Genomic DNA, 19,545 nt, shown 5'->3' on the forward strand with positions numbered 1-19,545 from the left:
GTTCAACAAAGCACACGAGAAATCTCCCACCGGCACCACCTTGCGGGTCAAAATGTAACACTGGTTACACACTACGACTACGACTACGAGGGACGAACGGGTGCCGCTTTTAAGAGCTTTAAAGAGTTAACAAGTATGTGGAAATCTATGGCTTCATATACTGACGGGCCCGGACCGTGACAGGAAACAGAATTTTCACCGAATACTTGGTCTCTCGATTGAGAACGTGCCTCGGACCGTGGCATCTTCGCAAGCGCTTATCGCCGCATGCCAGTCCGGCCGAGTCGGCCGACGCTTTTCACTCGAACTGCGAATATCAGCCTTCTACGTACGCGTATGCTATGGGCCCCCCGTGCAAGGCGGACAGCGACTCGGGAAGGGCGGCGGGTGTTCTCCGAGCACGCACTGGCAGGCGCCATAATTTCGTCGAGCTCCGGGAACGCGACCAGCTGCGTGTTGGCCGCCCACTTAGCAGTTTAATTACGGCACTCGCGTCTCTCCCTCCTCCACTCCCGAGCTCGGAACCCCGAAAACGAGCGGCCCCTCATTACGCGGCCGTCGGCTTCGTCGTCGTCGTCGTCGTAGTTGGCGGAACGATATCGTTCGCGGATCTATGCGCGTGCCACGACGTTTTACACTCGCTGCACTGCTGTGCTCGCGTTGCGGCTTCGTCGCGTGCTACCGGACTGTCCATGTTTTACGGTGAAGTTGTCTTAATCTACCCTGTGCCGTCGTCGTTGCGTAGTAGTAGTAGTAGTAGTAGTAGTAGTAGTAGTAATAGTAGTAATAGTAGTAGTAATAGTAATAGTAGTAATAATAATAATAATAATAATAGCAGTAGTAGTAGTAGTAATAGCAGTAGTAGTAGTAGTAGTAATGGCAGTAGTAGTAGTAGTGGTAGTAATGGCAGTAGTGGTAGTAATAGTAGTAGTAATAGCAGTAGTAGTAATAGTAGTAGTAGTAGTAGTAGTAGTAGTAGTGTTCGTTTCGAAATAAAAATTTTCAGTTGCTATAGCAAGCGCTCGTCCTGTGTCCTTTCTGAGTGTTTGTACTTTTTGGCGCTTCTTTCGTTATGAACTTATATCAACATGCCCAACTGGCAGTCATCCTAAATATACTTCTTGAGTGAGTTCCACAGTTAACGCCGACCTATACGATCCCTAGAAACCGAGACGACACATGATCGCCCACAGTGAAGGACGTACATGTGAATGGCTGCATGCAGCTCTCAGTCCCTCCCACACAATATTGCCTTTGGTCGGTGAAGACCTTTATTAGCGCAACAAGGGCGCGATGTCGTCATTCACTTTTGCGAGAGTGTCGGGGTAACTGGTTTCAGTTCGGAGCATGGGTATTTTCTTACGGAAATATTTCGAGCATATCGGGAATGTAAGTTCAATCGCCTGGGGAAACACGGCGCATCAAAAGAACGAGCACAAAGGAACACAGCGCACAGCGCTGTGTTTGCCCGGTTAATACGTTGTACCAACTCACCCAAATCAAAGCACTGTTGCTCGAGAAAGTACTTCGTTCACTTTTTTGAAGTGTTACATTTATCTGGGCTGTGAGGTCTGTATCTTTTATAAAGTTTCCAAAGGTGCTCAAGTTCTCGACTTAAAACCAGTGAAGGGTCTGTGTAGTAAAACCAACTGCCTTGAAGCGTGCAGAGAACGCTGGAATAAGCCAACGTTGCCTGCAGGATCGTAGGCATTACAAGCATTCTGCGCTCTATACCTGCTTCATTAAGTCTGTGGTGGACCAAAACTTGTCTCTTTCTCTCTCTCTCTCTCTCTCTCTCTCTCTCACACACACACACACACACGCACACACGCACACGCACACACGCACACGCACACACACCTGGTTTCGCACTACCTCTGTAACTCTGTAGGCGGTCCACCTTTGACCAAGCAACGATGTCATGTGATAACGTCATGACGTCATCTGGTAACGTCATCACGTTGACGATCTTTTACATCGCTCGTGTAGACGCCGAGGGACGCCAGAGGTCAACCTTCGCTTTTAATTAGGCTTCTATGGCTTCATCAATTACAGTCGCGGCACCCTTTGTTGCGGATCCGTATACCACGTGACTGCGACCTCGTCGCGCCCTCCCGCGGCCTTCGTCGCCTCTTTTCCCAGACGATGCGGCCGTCTTCACACGCCGCGCCGGGCTTTCGAGCGGCGTCGACTGTCCGTCCCACGCGTGGTAGCCGTAATGTATGACTTTAATATGCGCCCCGTACACGGGACCCCGACCGCGTGGTGGTGGCCGTTGTAATCGCCGCCGTGGATTCTACACCCGCGCACAGAATAGGCATAGAAGGCAAGAAAGAGGGATCGGTTTTCTTTTGTTGTGGCCGCGCGCTCGCGGGAATTCCTCATCCTTTTGTGGAGGTCGTGCAAATTGGACTTCGACGTCGAACCTCCCGCTTCCTCTACCTCTCTCTCTCCTTACATTGGAATCGCGCGGGCCGCCGAGCTGGCGCGTGGTCCGTCTGTAAAATTGGGTGAAAAGTGGCGACGACGCCCCTCGGTTGAAGGGGTGGGGGGCCGAAGCCGACAGAGGGGGATTCTTGAGTGGCCTCCTTTATATATTGCGCTGCTGGGAAGAACTCCCGTTCTACTTTCTGCGGCGTTTCTTTCTCTTCACATCTTTCTTTTCCCTTTTTTTCTTTTTTTTTTCTTTTGAAGCTGCGGCAGTTTGAGAAGGCCTGGGAAGTCCAGTTCGCGAGTGCGCTATAGAATGGTACGACTAGTAGGACAGCCGGCTACGCAGAAGCGGCGCCAGTTGGGAATTCGCCGACACGTCCTTCGGGTAGGGTGGCCCGCGTGCCCCAGCTGGACCGATAAAGCCGAACCACCGTATTGGAGACTTTAAAGACAATATCTTCCACATCCAATTTTCTACCCGAATTGAGTGACGGGTTACGATTTCTGATTTGCGGACATCGCGCATGCCCCGCCGTGGTGGTCTAGTGGCTAAGGTACTCGGCTACTGACCCGCAGGTCGCGGGTTCAAATCCTGGCTGCGGCGGCTGCATTTCAGATGGAGGCGGAAATGTTGTAGGCCCGTGTGCTCAGATTTGGGTGCACGTTAAAGAACCCCAGGTGGTCGAAATTTCCGGAGCCCTCCACTACGGTGTCTCTCCTAATCATATGGTGGTTTTGGGACGTTAAACCCCACATATCAATCAATCAGTCAATCGGACATCGCGCATCGTCGCATAAATATGCGCCAACCCCTCAAGGTGTGCAGTGAAGGCTTGCAGTAAGATCGTGTGACTGTCAACTTAGATCCATCACAAGGGTGTTCGTCGGACCTATACGCTCAAAAAAAAAGTATGTATTGGTTTTTGTTTTGTTTTTTGTTTGTTTTTTGCGGTGAGTTGCCACGAATGCGACTCTCTTCAAAAAATTACGTTTGCTCCCTTGTGGGTCGCACCACTCTGCGAAGAAAGTACTTTGACCTCCGGAAAGAGTGAACGTCTCTCTGAAGAAAGTTTTCGTGTCTCTGTAAATAGAGTCATTTACATGGCAAGCCTCTCACCAAGGAGTCAAAGGACGTTTTTTTTTTTTTTTGTCTTAGAATGATCTAAGCCATTATCTGCAGTTACACTCGAGAGTTTTACCGAATCCGCCCCGCATCGAAGCGCGCGTACCAGAACAAAACGACGCGTAGTCTACAAATAGTCTTCCGCACTGTACAACGTACAGCCGGATGAATGCTCCGCTGGCGTGTACGTCATGAACGATATACTTATGTCCTCGTCTCTGGGCTGCCTTTCTTCGTAGATTGGAACTAGCAGACGTGTCCCTAATTGTCATCTCTCTCTCTCTTCCTCTTTGCGTTTATTTTTCTTCTGGCCGAGTAGGCTAGAACTACATTCGCAGCACACAAGGCTATCTCTTACTCGCTTTCCTCTTGTCCCCCCTCTCTCTCTCTGCTCCATCAGCTCTTTTTCGTTCTCATCCCCTCCTCCTCTTCCTCCTAATGGTAGCCGGCGTATTAGTCTCGCCAGGCCACACGCGTCCACGTTGTTTCGGATAGTCGGACCGGCCATCTCTGCTGTTGCTCCGTCGTCGTCGTCGGGAGGAGTCGCGGCGATTTTGCCGTCCTTCGCTGCTCGCTGGCCGTGCTCCTCCGTTCCCGCAAGCGGTCGGCTGTCCGTGCCAGTGCGTAACGCGATTTGGCCCCGTCTCTACACACGCGCGTTTATACGTACAACAAACGCGAGGCTCCGTTTCCTCTCTCTCTCTCTCTCTCTCTCTCTCTCTCTCTCTTTTCCTGCGGCTCTCATTGGGGCTCTGCAGCGATGAGGGCGAATGCGTTGCGCATGGTCCATGTCCGGCGGGCTGCTTACCACGCACTCAAGTGCGCGGCGCGCGCACGCACGTGCGTATAATCTCTGCGCGGTTGTTGCGAGTCTAATTGCGACGCTCGCGCGTCGTTTCTCAAGCAATTTGTCGCGCTGCGTCGACGTGACTGTGGCGTGCGTGCGTACGGTTACATTCTTTTTATTGCGCATACTTTCTTTGTTGGAAGTCGTCGTGGAGGCGCACGCATTGTTCTCGTGCCGTGCTATCGTACACAGCGTTCACATCGTGACAGTTGTATACAATCGCCGGACCTCCCTGCTTTTTCCTTCCTTTCCTCCAGTTTTTTTTTTTTTTTTTTTACCTGAGCTGACCGCACTCGGCTTGTCATGGGGAGGCCAGTGTGCTTCAGGAGTGTCTTTCTTGGCATTATAATAATGTACTTGTCCGCTTCACGACAGGCAAGTTGCTTTCTTTGCATCGGGAGCTCTTCTATAGGTGTACTTACATAATGGATTGGCAAAGTCGGCCGCCGCTGATTGGCTGAAGCTCAATGACACAATGGAAGGCATGTGCGGTACGTGCTCTCGACGTCGGTGCCCGGAGGTGATCGTCGCACCTTACATTGACGAACCAGAACTAACCTCTCTTCATGAACCGCTTATACGCCCTTTCTCGCTCCTCCTTTTCGACGGCGCAATAATTTCTCATCCGCCTCTGTACTGGGTGGCCTTCCCGCGGCACAAGCTGCAGCGCTAACAAACCGGATGGCATATGTATGGTTGCGATCTCTCCTATTCATTTGTGCACTAACATTCTTCCGTTCCCACATAAACGACCTCGCAAGTACGCGGCTATAGGTTCCTGATTAACATAAACCTCAGGTGGCATCTCTGTTTCACACGGGAAAGCCGCCCCGCTGCACTATTGCTCTCTCTCTCTCTCTCTCTCTCTCTCTCTCTCTCTCTCTCTCTCTCTCTCTCTATGATTAATGGTTTTCACGGTAACCGTTTGTTCACGATCGGCCGGGCGCTGTGCGGGACAGCTGCAGTCGAGAATGTATACCGTTCATATGCGTGTATGCTCTATCCCGAAGGTAAAGGAACTGGATAGTATTAGTCGGTTTTAAATGAGGTATCAGCGTGGAGCAGCTGCCTCAAAGGGGCGGCGTTCGTGATCGTTTTGAAAGGGGTCAGAGTGTGAGTGGGTGAGTGAGTGATTGAGTGAGCGAGCGAGCGAGTGTTTTTCAATGACCAGTGTAAGTGGCTTGCTTACCTGGTGGCACGCCTAGCACGCTATACTCCGGATGGGCTTGCCCAAAGAATAATAGTTCCAAGAGTTGATTGTTTTCCTCAAACATAATTTTCCCATACACTCGCATGTACTGGTCGACGGCTTGCTGGCTAAGAACATGAACTTTATGGCAAATTTTTGCGAGTATTCCGACTTCACTTAACGGGGACGTGTAATACTTAAAACGTTTAATTGTAGTATGCGCAGTATTTACATTGATTGATTGATATGTGGGGTTTAACGTCTCAAAACCACCATATGATTATGAGAGACGCCGTAGTGGAGGGCTCCGGAAATTTCGACCACCTGGGGTTCTTTAAGCGCAGTATTTACATCAGCAGCGAAAAAATTACTTATGGTTACAATGGAAACATCGTGCCACGACTCTCTTGCACAGTTGATAGGCAGGAGCGCGCGGCATATCTGGAGGTGGAGCTCGTATTTATTCGCATTCTTATGTCATCAGTCACTGACTGTAGCTATTATACAGGATCGCTGAAAACACTATTGTATACGTTTGTTTTTTGTAGTGGAAATCAGCTTACATGACACACTCGTGGACAGCTTTCTTGTTGTGTCGGCACAATTTTTAGGGAGCCCGCCGCGGTGGTCTATAGGGGTTATACTGCTCGACTGCGGCCCCGCTGGTCGTGGGATCGAACCCCGGTCGCCGCGGCCGTATTTTCGATGGCGACGGAAATACCCGAAGCCCGTGTACTCAGATTTAGGTGCACGTTCAAGAACCCCGGCTGGTCGACATTTCTGGAGCTCTTCACTGAGGCGTCTCTCGCAATCATGTGTCCCGGTAAAGCTCAACAATTATTAATAAATAATACATTTATAAGGGTAGGTTTATCACTTCAGCCCCGCCGCGGTGGTCTAGTAGCTAAGGTACTCGACTGCTGACCCGCAGATCGCGGGATCGAATCCCGGCTGCGGCGGCTGCCTTTTCGATGGAGGCGAAAATGGTCTATAGGCCCGTGTGCTCAGATTTGGGTGCGCGTTAAAAAACCCCAAGAGGTCGAAATTTCCGGAGCCCTCCACCACGGCGTCTCCCATAATCATATGGTGTTTCTGGGACGTTGAACCCCACATATCAATCAATCATTCAAGCAATCATTCAAATAATTATCATTTCGGCCTCATCCACAATAAACTGCGAATGGGTCAGAGTAGTCGCACGTTAATGATGTTTGGAAAAAAAATTATCTACACTTTGTACAGAGCGTAAATTATGCGTGACAAATCAGTGTTCAGGGATACAGTCACATTTTCACAACTGTATAGTTCGCGAAAACATTCTGGCACGTAGCGAACGACAGAAGTCTGATAACTGTAACAACAATAGCCATAACTCACAATTCACACAGTGGGGAATTCGGGCGAATGGGTAAGCGCACATACTCTTCCGTCGTCTACATCAACTTGGTGATACAGATTGACCAGGACATGAGATACCAAGGTGGCGAACATAGGTCAAAAGGGCAAGGAGACAAACACATAAACTCCGACCTGACGGTGCGGCTTCAGCCGATCTCGAGTTGGGCGCATGCAAGCCCCAGCCCAATCGTCAAAGCCACGAAGGTGACCCATGGCAACGCCGCGGTGCCCATGTGCTTCCACGGGCGACTCATGACCACATGCCGGTGTCGGGATACCAAAGACTGCACAAGGGCGGCCATTGTGTCCGCCACTTTCGCTTCGGCTACAACGATATCGTGGCATGTACAGTCTCCGTAGAAGACGATGGAAGGGCCAGGAGGGCACGATACCCACTCTGTAAATGGGATGACTGTAGGCCGCAGTTGATAGGATCAGAGGGCATTGGGACACGTATAGGGATGATTCTAGGCGGTAGCGTGTGAGTGTCTGCGCAGGCTTGCCATCATTATTTAAAACGCGCAATAAAGGTCGCGGATAGACAGGACACATAAGCCGGGACGACCACATTTGGGAACGCGAAGCCGCTTCGGTTACGCGGTAGCGCTACCGTGGGGTGCGATGATAATTCCGTACCACCGGACCAAAAGTGTGATATGATCGATGTGTGGGGTTTAACGTCCCAAAAACACCACATGATTATGAGAGACGCCGTAGTGGAGGGCTCCGGAAATTTCGGCCACTGGAGGTTCTTTAACATGCACCCAAATCAGAGCACACGGGCCTACAACATTTCCGCCTCCATCGGAATTGCAGCCGCCGCAGCCGGGATTCGATCCCACGACCTGCGGGTCAGCAGCCGAGTACCTTAGCCACTAGACCACCGCGGCGGGGCTCGAAGCCATATAGTTAAAAACAGCGCGAAGTCGACACGGACAAGAATGCACACGGGACCAGTGCTCGTCCTGTGTGCGTTCTTGTCTATATCTACTTCGTGTTGTATTTAGCTATTAATACGTAACGTAACAAGTGGCTCGCAATTCATCCTCTTAAAGAGACACTGCTACATTTTTTTTTCTTGTAGCCATTAATTGATTCACTAAAAGAGCTTATTGCCTCGCCAATTCACCACCGTCATTTTTTTTTTTTTTACAATCCGTCCAGTACGAGCGGAGTTACAAAGATTTGTCGCACGACGCAGTGGCATTCTGTCGTCTCTCGTCGAGACAAAAGCGCTGGAAACTAAGCAGGTAGGGATGGCACGGGGAAAGAGAATATGTAACGCGCTCATCGTGACCTTGAGGAATTTCTCCTTCTCTCTCTTTTTTCCTCACTCGAATGTCGGACTCCTCAGTGCGATCGCGGGAGCACGCGTGGACAAGTCGCGGCCGCCCGCGGCGGCCCCAGTAACGACAGAGCGTTCCATGCTCATATCAGCCATTGTCTGACACTTGGCTTGTGACGCACTGATTTTTGAGCCTGTGGCATCATGCTTCAAGAGAAGACAAGTCTATTTTTAGCTGACTGAGAATTTATTGTGAATTCCAGGCCACGTGCTGCGTTATATTATTTGGTTCGCGTGTTCTCGGAAGCCTCAATTGCCGATCGGCGGTGTTTTCTAATCATGCTCAAAAAGTGTTGCAGGGTCCTTTAAAGGACGACAAGCGAGGAAAGATGTACCATGTTACCGACTGAACGCAATGTAACCGTGAATTAACACCCAGCATGTAGCCCCTTTTGCGGCTTTACCAACGGCTAGGTTCCCTACGTAACCCATAGCTAATTCGCGAAAATTGCAAGAGAACAGCACGAGAAAGCCGAGATGACGAGCACCGTCGATTGTCAGCGCTGTGTCCTGCAGTGGAATCGTCGTCCTGTTTTTCGTCTCTTCTGCCACAATGTTTTACCAACACGTTTCGGCCATTCGACCGGCTGTGTGAAAATTCCGCGCGTTTCAACTTTCGCGGAGCGCTGAACCCTATTAGCGCTTCCTTCCGGTTGTACTCGAATGACGCGCCACGACAACGTATAAACTAGACGGCGCCACGAACGTCGTCGATAGGCCGGCCGCCACCATCTTCGCGTGATGGCCTCGCCGGTAATCTGGTTCGGGGGGGGGGGGGGGAGCATCAACGCCGATGACAACCGCCAGAGTAAGGCGACGCAAGCTGTAATCAAATAAAACACAAAGCAAAAAAGAAATTCGAAAGGCCCGCGAAATGGCCTGGTCGTCGTCGCCTCGGCCTGTCAGCGGCGGTCGGGAGCCCCGTCGTATATGGCCGCAGATGGGATACCCGCTGCCTGCCAGGCCAACACGACTTCGTGCGTCGTTATTTCGGCGCGCGTCCACTGCTGCGCGGCTGTGTTCGACCTCTCCGATCTCTTTCTCCTCCTCCTCCTCTGCAGCAGCATCATCTTTTCCCGCTTCCTGTACTTGGAGCGCGGCGCGTTTCCGCCGCATAGGCCTGCAATGACCGTTTTGCAAATAAAGTTCGAAAATTGAAAGAGTAAAACGAAGGACCGAGAGAGGTGAAATGGTCTTTTCAAAAGGCACTCGTGTGCGTCGAATAAATCCTGCACGGTCGTATGCCTGACTGGCATATCATGAAACCTTTCTTGTATACTCACTAGAGCTCCGTCCTTGGCCACTGTAGCTCGTTGTATACGGTTTGCCAACACGGAGAAGAGGAAAGGGTGCACGGTGCAATTTGCCTATATATATGGTATTTTGCTTCGAGCAAGATCTTCACCACAGGTATACGTGACTTACGGCTTAGCCGCCCTATTCCGAGTGGGCTCAGGTATTCGTGTGTATAAAGTGAAGTGCACATTGAAAGTCCCCGTGTGAAGTCGTTAGAACTAACACATAAACCGCATTCCCCCTTGCTCGCAGCCCAAAAGTGTCTCTTAAAATGGTTCCTCCGCCTATGACACCTGCAGGGGAAATTCGTGCGTCTCCATCATGCCTAATTTGTTTGTACAATGCACAGCTTCACTGTTCTAGAGACAACACATCAAGATAAATAAGCGTGCCTTTTATTGTGCTTACTGTACAACAAAATGGCGGCCCCGTCGACGTCAGTGCATATTTCCTGTAGGATAGCCAGCCATCCGCATATATGGTTGAGGTGTAAAACACACACATCTGAATCGATTTTCGCGCTCAGAATTTTAGTAATGGAATATTAACTAGCCTAGTACCACGCCTTACACGTTTAGCATCCGATACATTGCAACAGAAGGCGACAAAAGCACTGTTGAAATTCTTACGCGACACGGACTTGAACAAGCGGCTGTAACATCAGTGTCACGCACCATGAAAAACAAGACTGGACTATAATTGAGTGTATACGGTGGTGGTAGTGGTTGTAAGGAAGAGGAAAAAGGCACCTTATTTCTGTCTGCCTTCAGGCGACACCAGGTGCTGCCCATTCCCCTCCCATGCGCAGGGTAGCAAACCGGCGGCCTATAGGCTGGTTAACCTCCCTGCCGTTCTTTTCCTTCTATTTCCCTTGTCCTTCCTCGGCATCCGATCTGAGCGGCGGCGTCGGATGGTCCTACAGATTAGTAGACGGCAATCTTCCCTTCGATAATTTTTATCCGCCTCGCAGGATGGTTGTGTTCTCATTCTGACGTATACTGCGCGCCTTTGCAATGTGTACACGTGTGTCACGAACATGTACGTGACATAGGTGTGTGTCACGTGTTACCAGCGTGTGACGTTCGCGTGGACAACATATGCATCATGACGTCAACGCGAGCGTGCAACTCCGAGCCTTCTTTTCGAGATATATAGACCAGATCCTTTGGCAAGTTGCTTGAGAAGGCGTGTACCTTCTAAAACGCCTTGCCGACTTTTTTGTTACAATTCTTCTCATTTTTTTTTTTTTGTATTCCTCGCTATAGTTCGCCTCGTTCTTTCTTTGCTCCAACACGAAACGACATGGTGGGAAAGAAATGGGTGTGGCAGGGAATCACTAACGCACACTTTGCGTGATGACATTTGCGATGTCTTACACATCTAAGTAGCAGCACCTCACGCACAGTCGTTTTTTGTTTTCTTCTTCGTTCTTCCGCGTTATCTCTCTTTTCAGTTTCTCTCGCGTCCGCCATAAGTATAGGGTTCGTCGCTGTACAGACAGGCAAGAAACAAGGCGGGGTGGGGTGGGGGGGCTGGGAGGTGAAACAGAGAGCGGGCTGGACGACGATGCTTTGCACAAATCACCGCCCGGCCCATCATCGCGGCGTTCCTATATATTCCCGCACGCCCGCGCTATAATGCTCGGCCACGTCTTGCCGCCCCGTCGACCAGTCATCAAGGGATTGAAAACGGCTGGAAGGGTCGCCGTCAGCTGCCGCGTTCCTTATTTATAAGGATCGAGGTTGCCGGAGTCGACTCCCGTAATCCTTTACGATGGCAGGGCGCGATCGTGTCGTCTCATATTGAAGAAGAGGTGCGTCGGACAGCGAGAAAGGAACGATAACGCTGTGCACATGAGTACAGCGGCCCCTTAGGGTGGCTTGAAACGTAAAAAAAAAGGGGGGAGGGGGGGAATGTCGTGAGAATGAGTCTGGTATGGCCCGTACAGACCTCTCTGGGAGGTTACACGTAGTTGTGCTTTGGGAGATGTTCCACTTCTATACGTGAACGGGATGGGACACTTTATTTAAGACAATGTTTCTGCTAAGCTTCTTTCGCCTGCATTCTATTTCGGGCTGCGATGTCCAATTGCTGACTAAAAGTGTGCGGGCCGGTCTAGGGAACAGTGGTTCGACCAGCACGCTTCGTATACTTCTGGCTGTAACAACGAAAAAAAAAAAATTTTAAAAGAAGAAAAAGCTTTCGTTAGCGCAGATTACAACGTAGCGCTCACTAAAGAGGGCTAAATTGTTCCCAATACTTACCAGTGCTAACTAATACTTGGGGATGTCGTTGGCTATCCGTTGTTGCACTAACGCTGTCCTTGTTAAAGTTTAATACGATGACCGCTTTGCCTGTCAATTTCGACACTTTGTATACACCGAGTCGGGAGCGGCGAACTGAAACGAACGCAACATCGATTATTTGTTTTGTTTGCTTTAACTCGTAGACTGCATGACACTATAGAGAATAATCTTCCGTTTCTAATCGCACCTGTTGTAAATCTCGTGACATATGTTTCGTTGTTTTCGCAGGTCTGTAATAACTGTATACAGTGGATGCATAGTTCCGAGACGTTTACTTCTAGACGTATAACACAGGCAAGCATAAGCGTGAGCAGGATCCCTCCTCAGAAGAGGTGATTAGAACCCCCTCCTTCCGTGCGCACGCCCACGCAAGCAAGCGCGGGAGTTTTTGAAGCCACGGAGGCCACGTTCATACCATGCGAGCATTCGTCGTGGAATTTTAATTGGTTATTTATTTATTTATTTATTTATTTATTTATTTATTTATTTATTTATTTATTTATTTATTTATTTATTTATTTTCATACTCCCAGGGCCCGAAGGCATTACAGAGAGGAGTGGTTAAACAATATTTTACTAATTGAAGGCTTTGAAGGTGGCTGGTTCTTTGATCGCAGGGATGGAGACGGAAAGGTGGTTCCAGTCACGGCTTGTTTGTGGCAGAAAAGAAGCATAACAAGTGCTATAGATAGCGCGGCATAAGGGAACTTTGACTTTAAGGTTACGATTCAACTGTGCAGATGCGTATTGATTGCTGGGGATTTCTTTAGCCAAAACCAAGGAAGTTTTGAAAAAAAAGTTTAAACCTGCTTGGCCGAAACGACGATAGCATTATGGGCGCATGCCGTAACAGGGCTTTGGGAACGTCGAGGTAATTTAATGCGTGTCTTGTATTGTAGGACGACATCGTGCTAAGCGTGTTTCTCGCTCTCGCCTTCAAATCTTACAGGTGTATCATGCCGGTAAATGTGAAAGCATTACGTGCCTCATCGAACTTAAGTGATTCTTCAAGAGAACAGAAGAGAAAAGTGAGTCCCGTTACTGTCTGCATAATAGTGTGACACCTCAGCAGTAGCGCACGAGGCATGGGGTAAGGAGGGATTGAAAGTATAGGAATAAAGGTAGAGAGATAGAAGGGGGATGGAAAGAGGGAGGCGCAGGGACAGCGAACGACAGAAAACGACGGAAGCAAAGAGGAGATAGGAAAGATGGACACGGTCGCAGGAGTCCGAGTACGGGGCACCACTCGGCGAGAGCTCTTGTCGGCGTCAGGAGATGGCGTAGGGCGAGTCCAGTCGGCCAGAGCTGCGCTGTCGTCGGCGATCGCGGGGGCACAACCGGTCGGCGCGAAATCCAGAGAACGAGTCCGTCAAACGCTACAATTTACCCTCAGTGCATTCGAGATTTGGTGAGACGTTTCGATATATCGCGAGAGACCGCGTAGGCATCAACGCAGGTAATATTGGAAAATTGCGATATTGCCGCTGGTTTTACAGATTGCGAAATTGTGTCGTCTTTGTGACGGGTGTATAACGTGACGACACGTAACGTCATCGCATGAGATTGTCTCTTAGCCGAAAATGGGCCGATCCAGAAGGCACGTGAGGTACACAAAAGCCTGAAATGCCTCCAATCCCTCAGGCAGAGGAACACCATGCTCGGTGCAAAAAGGTTTCGTTCCGGGCGGGGGGATTAGAATCGACTTAGTGTAATTCACTGAAAAAAAAAAACATGAATTTCGCATTCGTGTCATGTCGGCGAATGCTTAAAGAACTCTTTGATTCTCTCTTGTTTAAACCTCATTGTGCCTAACCTCTACATTGTGTCATCATTTTATATCTATTTGAAGATACAATGCTAAATGCAGTTTTACGCATGTATTCACTTGCGCTCGAAGAACTTAGATTGAAAGACATGAGATGATTCTGAGAATAATCAACCTGAGATGCGCGCGGTCAAGTCAGCCTCACAATTAATAAATATATGCAACACATTTTTCTGCACACCCAGAGGAAGTACGAAAGTTTTAAAGCATAGGGTATCTCGGAAGTAGGAATGCTCGACACTACCAAAACTGTTTCGGAAGTTTCTTTTAGTTGTCAGGGACAGCTAATTGCTTTTCCATATTAGAGTACCTCGTACTCTAATTCGTCAAGCATTTGTTTTAAACAAACAAGGCCTCATTAAGTGTGAGGGCCCATGGGACGGCTTTATACTCTCTCATAGTAAAGGGCCAAGTACTGAAAGTCGTTTACCACTTTTTCTAAACAACACTCTCAAACGCGACAAAGTAGAGCTCTCCCATAGAAGGGTACCCTGTACTCTAAATCGTTAGCTAGTTTTTCTAAACACAATAAGTTATGTCAACCGTAGAGATTTATCCCTATAGATCTAGGGATATTGCGTCTTTGTTAAATCTAGGCATTTTTGTAATGCTCCAGAAATGTCATATTATGAGGCCTGATTAAAGGCATTGCTCAGTAATTACGCTCTTCAAACTAAAAAAAAAATCGGCAGGTACCACGTACCTGGAAATCGACGCTATATACGAAGCATGCGGAGGGAAGGTGACCGTGTTGCAATTTTTTTACTGTGCGACACGTCATGAAATGACGCTAAATATATGTACAAATGTTTCATGCACAAACTTATGTTGAAGAGGTGAAGATGTTTATTTAACCAGTTATTTGTATTTACGCAACTATGCCAACTAGAACGTGCGTATTAGCAACACCAGCAGCTGATATGAAACGCTGATGCTTGTGAGGCTGCTGCCCCTGGACACTGCTATATAAATCAACTTCATTGCATGGCAGCTAACCACAATGGATGTTAACTCGACGTGACGGCTGTATAAAAGGAGTATGTACGGAATGTTTATAAAATTGGGTAGGCAGCACTGCAATTACTATTGAAGTTTCACGAAGATTAGCGTCTATTTGAAAAGTAGTTCCGAGACCTGGCGTAGCTCTGTGGTAAAATGCTTCATTGCCACGCACAAGCTGGGATTCGATTTCAGCTAGGACCCTGACACTTTTTCATTGCATTCGTCGGGTATCCGCTACCGATGTCGGGTATTTCTTAACGCTCGCGCGTTCAAATTGCCCGTGTGTGTTCTCGTCGTTCCTGCGTAGATACTAAGCGTCAATCACCTGAGGCACATACCCGCATACCAGCGGCACATACCCACCCGTGGGTAAGTGCCACTGTCTGGCGGGAAGTGTTTGACGACGTACGCGACGGGATTGTGACACTATTCATGTTTCTACCAGCGCGTCATATTCGTCAAACCATCTTACCGTCCCATTCTATTTTTGGTTCACGCCAAGTTAAAGGGATGACCACGAAAGCACCCAAACGTAAGCGGATAGATAGATAGATAGATAGATAGATAGATAGATAGATAGATAGATAGATAGATAGATAGATAGATAGATAGATAGATAGATAGATAGATAGATAGATAGATAGATAGATAGATAGATAGATAGATAGATAGATAGATAGATAGATAGATAGATAGATAGATAGATAGATAGATAGATAGATAGATAGATAGATAGATAGATAGATAGATAGATAGATAGATAGATAGATAGATACGCTCAAAGTCGCCGAAGTTCACTAAGAAGTTCTTCGCATTTAAAAGGCTGTAAAAACAATAGCTTTGGCTACATCATGTTATTTGTATTTAAGACAATCTCGGTGTTTTGTTGGCCTGAGGGAAGGAGTCAGCAGAAACTTGTACTGTACGCGTATCCCGCGCCCCGCCGCGGTGGTCTAGTGGCTAAGGTACTGGGCTGCTGACCCACAGGTCGCGGGTTCAAATCCCGGCTGCGGCGGCTGCATTTCCGATGGAGGCGGAAATGTCGTAGGCCCGTGTGCTCAGATTTGGGCGCACGTTAAAGAACCCCAGGTGGTCGAAATTTCCGGAGTCTTCCACAACGGCGTCTCTCATAATCATATGGTGGTCTTGGTACGTTAAACCCCACAAATCAATCAATCAACGCGTATCCCGAAAGAGTATGGCCACTAGCTAGGGTTCGGTCTTAATGAGCCGCAGGGCACGCGTTAACCGTCGCCGTGGTGAGAACACGGTACTGCTCAAGGTCGCAACGCTTTATTGCCTGCGGCAACACGAAAAGCGCAGTACAGAGCCCGTTGCATCAGGGGCGGCGGGAAAGCAAATGGGCTTATCCACGCCCCGGGCGAGAAGTACTACACAGGGTGCCGCGAGCACGTCTCCGTGGGCAAAAGTGATTCACGGGGACACCGGGACAAAAGGGCTTGGTCGCTCGAGCGATGGCAAAACTGCTTTCGCGTTGGCTTTCGAGAGGTACGGGTCGGCGTATAGTACGACCACGCACTAGGAAACCGCATTGCTGTTCGGCCTAGCGTTCGAAAAGGGACAACAGAAGGTGAGCGTTCGCCGCGGGCGCAAGGCGCCGTTGGCGAAGTCCGACGAGCCCCAAACATTAGGAGTCGACGGAAGTAAAAGAAAGTCGTCCCGGAGAGATCTGACTCACTCGGAGTCACTCTCGACGCGCACAGAACAACGCGCGTGCGCGATACGTGCTGAGACACTCCGCGCACGGCGCCACAGTCGACATCTGCTACGAGGTGAGAGGGGTTAAACGTCGCTCCCGCTCCCCTAGCGCTACAGACCGCGGAGGAGAGGAGAGTCATGTCAGGACATGAGAACGCGGAAAGAGGCGTCAAAGCCCGCGCAAAGGCGGAGGGCTAGCCTCGATTCCCACAAACTCCAGATTATTACATGCTGAATACTGAGCAAATGAAAGTTTGTTTTGTAAGAGATAAGCATGCACCCTAATATCATGAGCGCCTTCAGTGCCTGCTGCATTCTCTGTGAAATAAAAATAAATTTTAACTCTCTTGTGCTCGCGCCTATGACCATTTCTCGATACCTCATCACCGAATGCGATGGCGCACTTTTCGTCTGCGCAATGAACTCATCCGCGCTAAGAGACGTAATCCCGTATCGCAGCAGAGCCGCCCACTGGCCCGCTGACCGATTTCCCGCGGCCGCTCGGGCCCTAACTGTCAGGCGCCGTGGGCACTCTTTACGAGACCTCGCGGTCCAACTCGATGTAAAATCTCGTCTGTATAACTGTGTGCTCCGACATAAGTACAGCCTGTCCGAGAAAGGCCTGACCGTTGCAGCTCCGTGTATCATTTTTTTAATTGGCCAGGCCATATATCGATGATGGTAGGGAAAGGGAATGCCGTGACCGCCGTTCCCGAAGGTTTCCGTAATTGCTAGGTGTCTGCGTTACGTACTTCGACCGATGGCTTCTTAAACTTTTGTTTATGTTTTGTTCTCTCCTACACAATTTCCTTTTTTTTCTTGCTCGTTTTTCATTTCTTGTTTTTTTACTTTCTATTTTTTTTGGTGCTAGAAAACGACTGCTCATGGCGATGTCTTATGCGACCGTTATTTTCTTTCGTAACCGTGCAGTGTTCGCACACGTGGCAAGAAAAACTACGTACTGGCGTTGTTACACATATGTCCGCATGCACGCTACTCGCTGTCGATCGATCGATTGATTGATTGATTGATTGATTGATTGATTGATACCGTAGTCACGGATAACCGGAAGTCACAATTCACGAAACCTTTCTCACGGAAGCTTTGCTTTCGATTGGGCAGCCTAACTCCTCGATAAAATGTCCGTAATACAATCAGCTGAAAAGCAAAAAAAAATAAGAAGAACGCGGCTTTCGCTTTCCATTTGGCTTACAAATACATAAGAGACTCTGTGAGTTTTAATCTACTCTGCTGCGTTCGATAATAGTGGTCGCAGGGTTTCAGGCGCATCACGTTCCACTGTAGATTGTTCAGTCGTGGTACACCTGCTGAAAGCTTGCGTGCACGCACTTGACATAGAACATTCAGTATTTTAAATAATCCCCTTCCCATCGTAGGATAGCGAACCGGAAGTGCGTCTGGTTGACCTTCCTCCTCCTCCTCTTTCTTCTTCTTCTTCTTCTTCTTCTTCTTCTTCTTCTTCTTCTTCTTCTTGTTGTTGTTGTTGTTGTTGTTGTTGTTGTTGTTGTTGTTGTTGTTGTTGTTGTTGTTGTTGTTGTTAGTTTTAGCATTTGACCACATCTGTTGCATCAAAGTGGAAAGCATCGATAGCGTATGTTATGTGGTCTGTGTCTTGTTTAGCGGGAGATAGCATTACTCGGCGATACACAACTTGGAGACTTCATTGTCAACTGCTCAGATCTGTACGCACTGCCTCTTCGCGACGGCATGTGTCGCCTCTTTCTTTCTCGTGGTGAGCCCCAGTTCCGTATTTTTTTTTCTCTTCGAAGTTTTCAGTTGCTTAGTGTCCTCTGATAGCACGTGTCACTGCCTCCGCAATCGTCATCCGCACACTTGCTTCTTCCCGGTTCATTCATGAGCTCGGGCGCCGGCCGACAGCTTTTCCTCCAAATGCCTCGAGGAGCTTTTAAAAGCCTTCTCCCGGAATACAGATTTGTCTCTAAGCACCCAGAAGACGTTTGGTCTTTTTCCCGTTTGGTCCGAATATAAACGCCGAGAGTTGTACACGTTCGTGCTGGGCGTCATAAAAGAACTTCTCCGCTGTTGGAACTTCCGTGTAGCCAGCTGCTGCGCGCTGTCTCTGCACGCAGTTCAATATGAACGAAGAAAAATAATCGTCGTAAGTTGGGTGCACCGTTGTAGATGCCGCGAAAAATCGGGATGGAGTTTTGTTGTATAGTCGGGAGATGATGAAAAGTTGGGAACGCGCGCGTCGCGTCCCTTTGAAGCCTGGCGAGTGCAAAGAATGCAAGAGCGTGAGGCTATAAATGTCAACGGGACAACAGCATGACGCTTGGTTGATCAGTTTCACTTGGAAATTTCTTGTCTTGTTTGTTCGCTTTCTTGCTTGTTTCTAGTTCAAATGAGAACTTCTTGCTTCCCGTGTAATTCCGCCTTTCAGTAGCTTTTTTTTTAACACGACAGTGTTTCACGCTGGAGTCCACCAAGGTTTCGGTAACGTATTTCCGTCACGGAAGTGACGTAGAAAAAATACGCATGATCAGAAGTCAAAGAAAAAGTTCTGTCAATGGGAGTCGAACCGATGACCTCTGGATCCGCGGTAACAGATGCTGGAAACGCTATCCACTGCGCCATGGTCACATTATTTGTATGCTTTTAAAAGCGTGCCTTTTGTATCTACCACTGCCCTGTAACAGCGCTGTTGGTTAAATGAAGTAATGCGTCATGGCCGTGGCACTCATGGTTAGTTTCTCCGACCCGTCGTTTCTAAGCGTCAGCCCCAATCAGCACGTTTTCAATAGGAGAAGCGTGACTTCGCCAACGCCTTAACACACCCCCAGGTGGTGATATTAGCCGATGCGTAGCCGTCGTTCATAGCGCCTATTCATACAAAAAAAAAAAGCTGCTGTGTGAATTCTCGTTCCCCACTTGCGCTTTCCCGCGAATAATCGCGGCCGACCAAAGGGAAGATACAAAGCCCGTGGCGTATCCCTCTAGTCGAGCCACGGTTGCGGTCGGGCGGTGGTGTTCAATAACTCCGACAAGTCACCAGTAGTCGACCTTATAGCCCAAGTTCGGCG

General features: G+C 48.9%; 1 protein-coding gene and 1 non-coding gene across 3 annotated transcripts in view; both read left to right on the plus strand.

Annotated features, from left to right (window-relative positions):
- LOC119180984 (uncharacterized) overlaps nt 1–19,545 on the plus strand; it is a 204,611-nt gene that overhangs the window by 121,442 nt on the left and 63,624 nt on the right. The window lies entirely within an intron of this gene.
- On the plus strand, nt 15,707–15,779 carry TRNAS-GCU (transfer RNA serine (anticodon GCU)). Its single transcript has one exon. It is a non-coding gene; the product is annotated as a tRNA-Ser (tRNA).

Source organism: Rhipicephalus microplus, unplaced genomic scaffold (genome assembly GCF_043290135.1).
Source record: "Rhipicephalus microplus isolate Deutch F79 unplaced genomic scaffold, USDA_Rmic scaffold_107, whole genome shotgun sequence".
Lineage (NCBI taxonomy): Eukaryota > Metazoa > Arthropoda > Arachnida > Ixodida > Ixodidae > Rhipicephalus > Rhipicephalus microplus.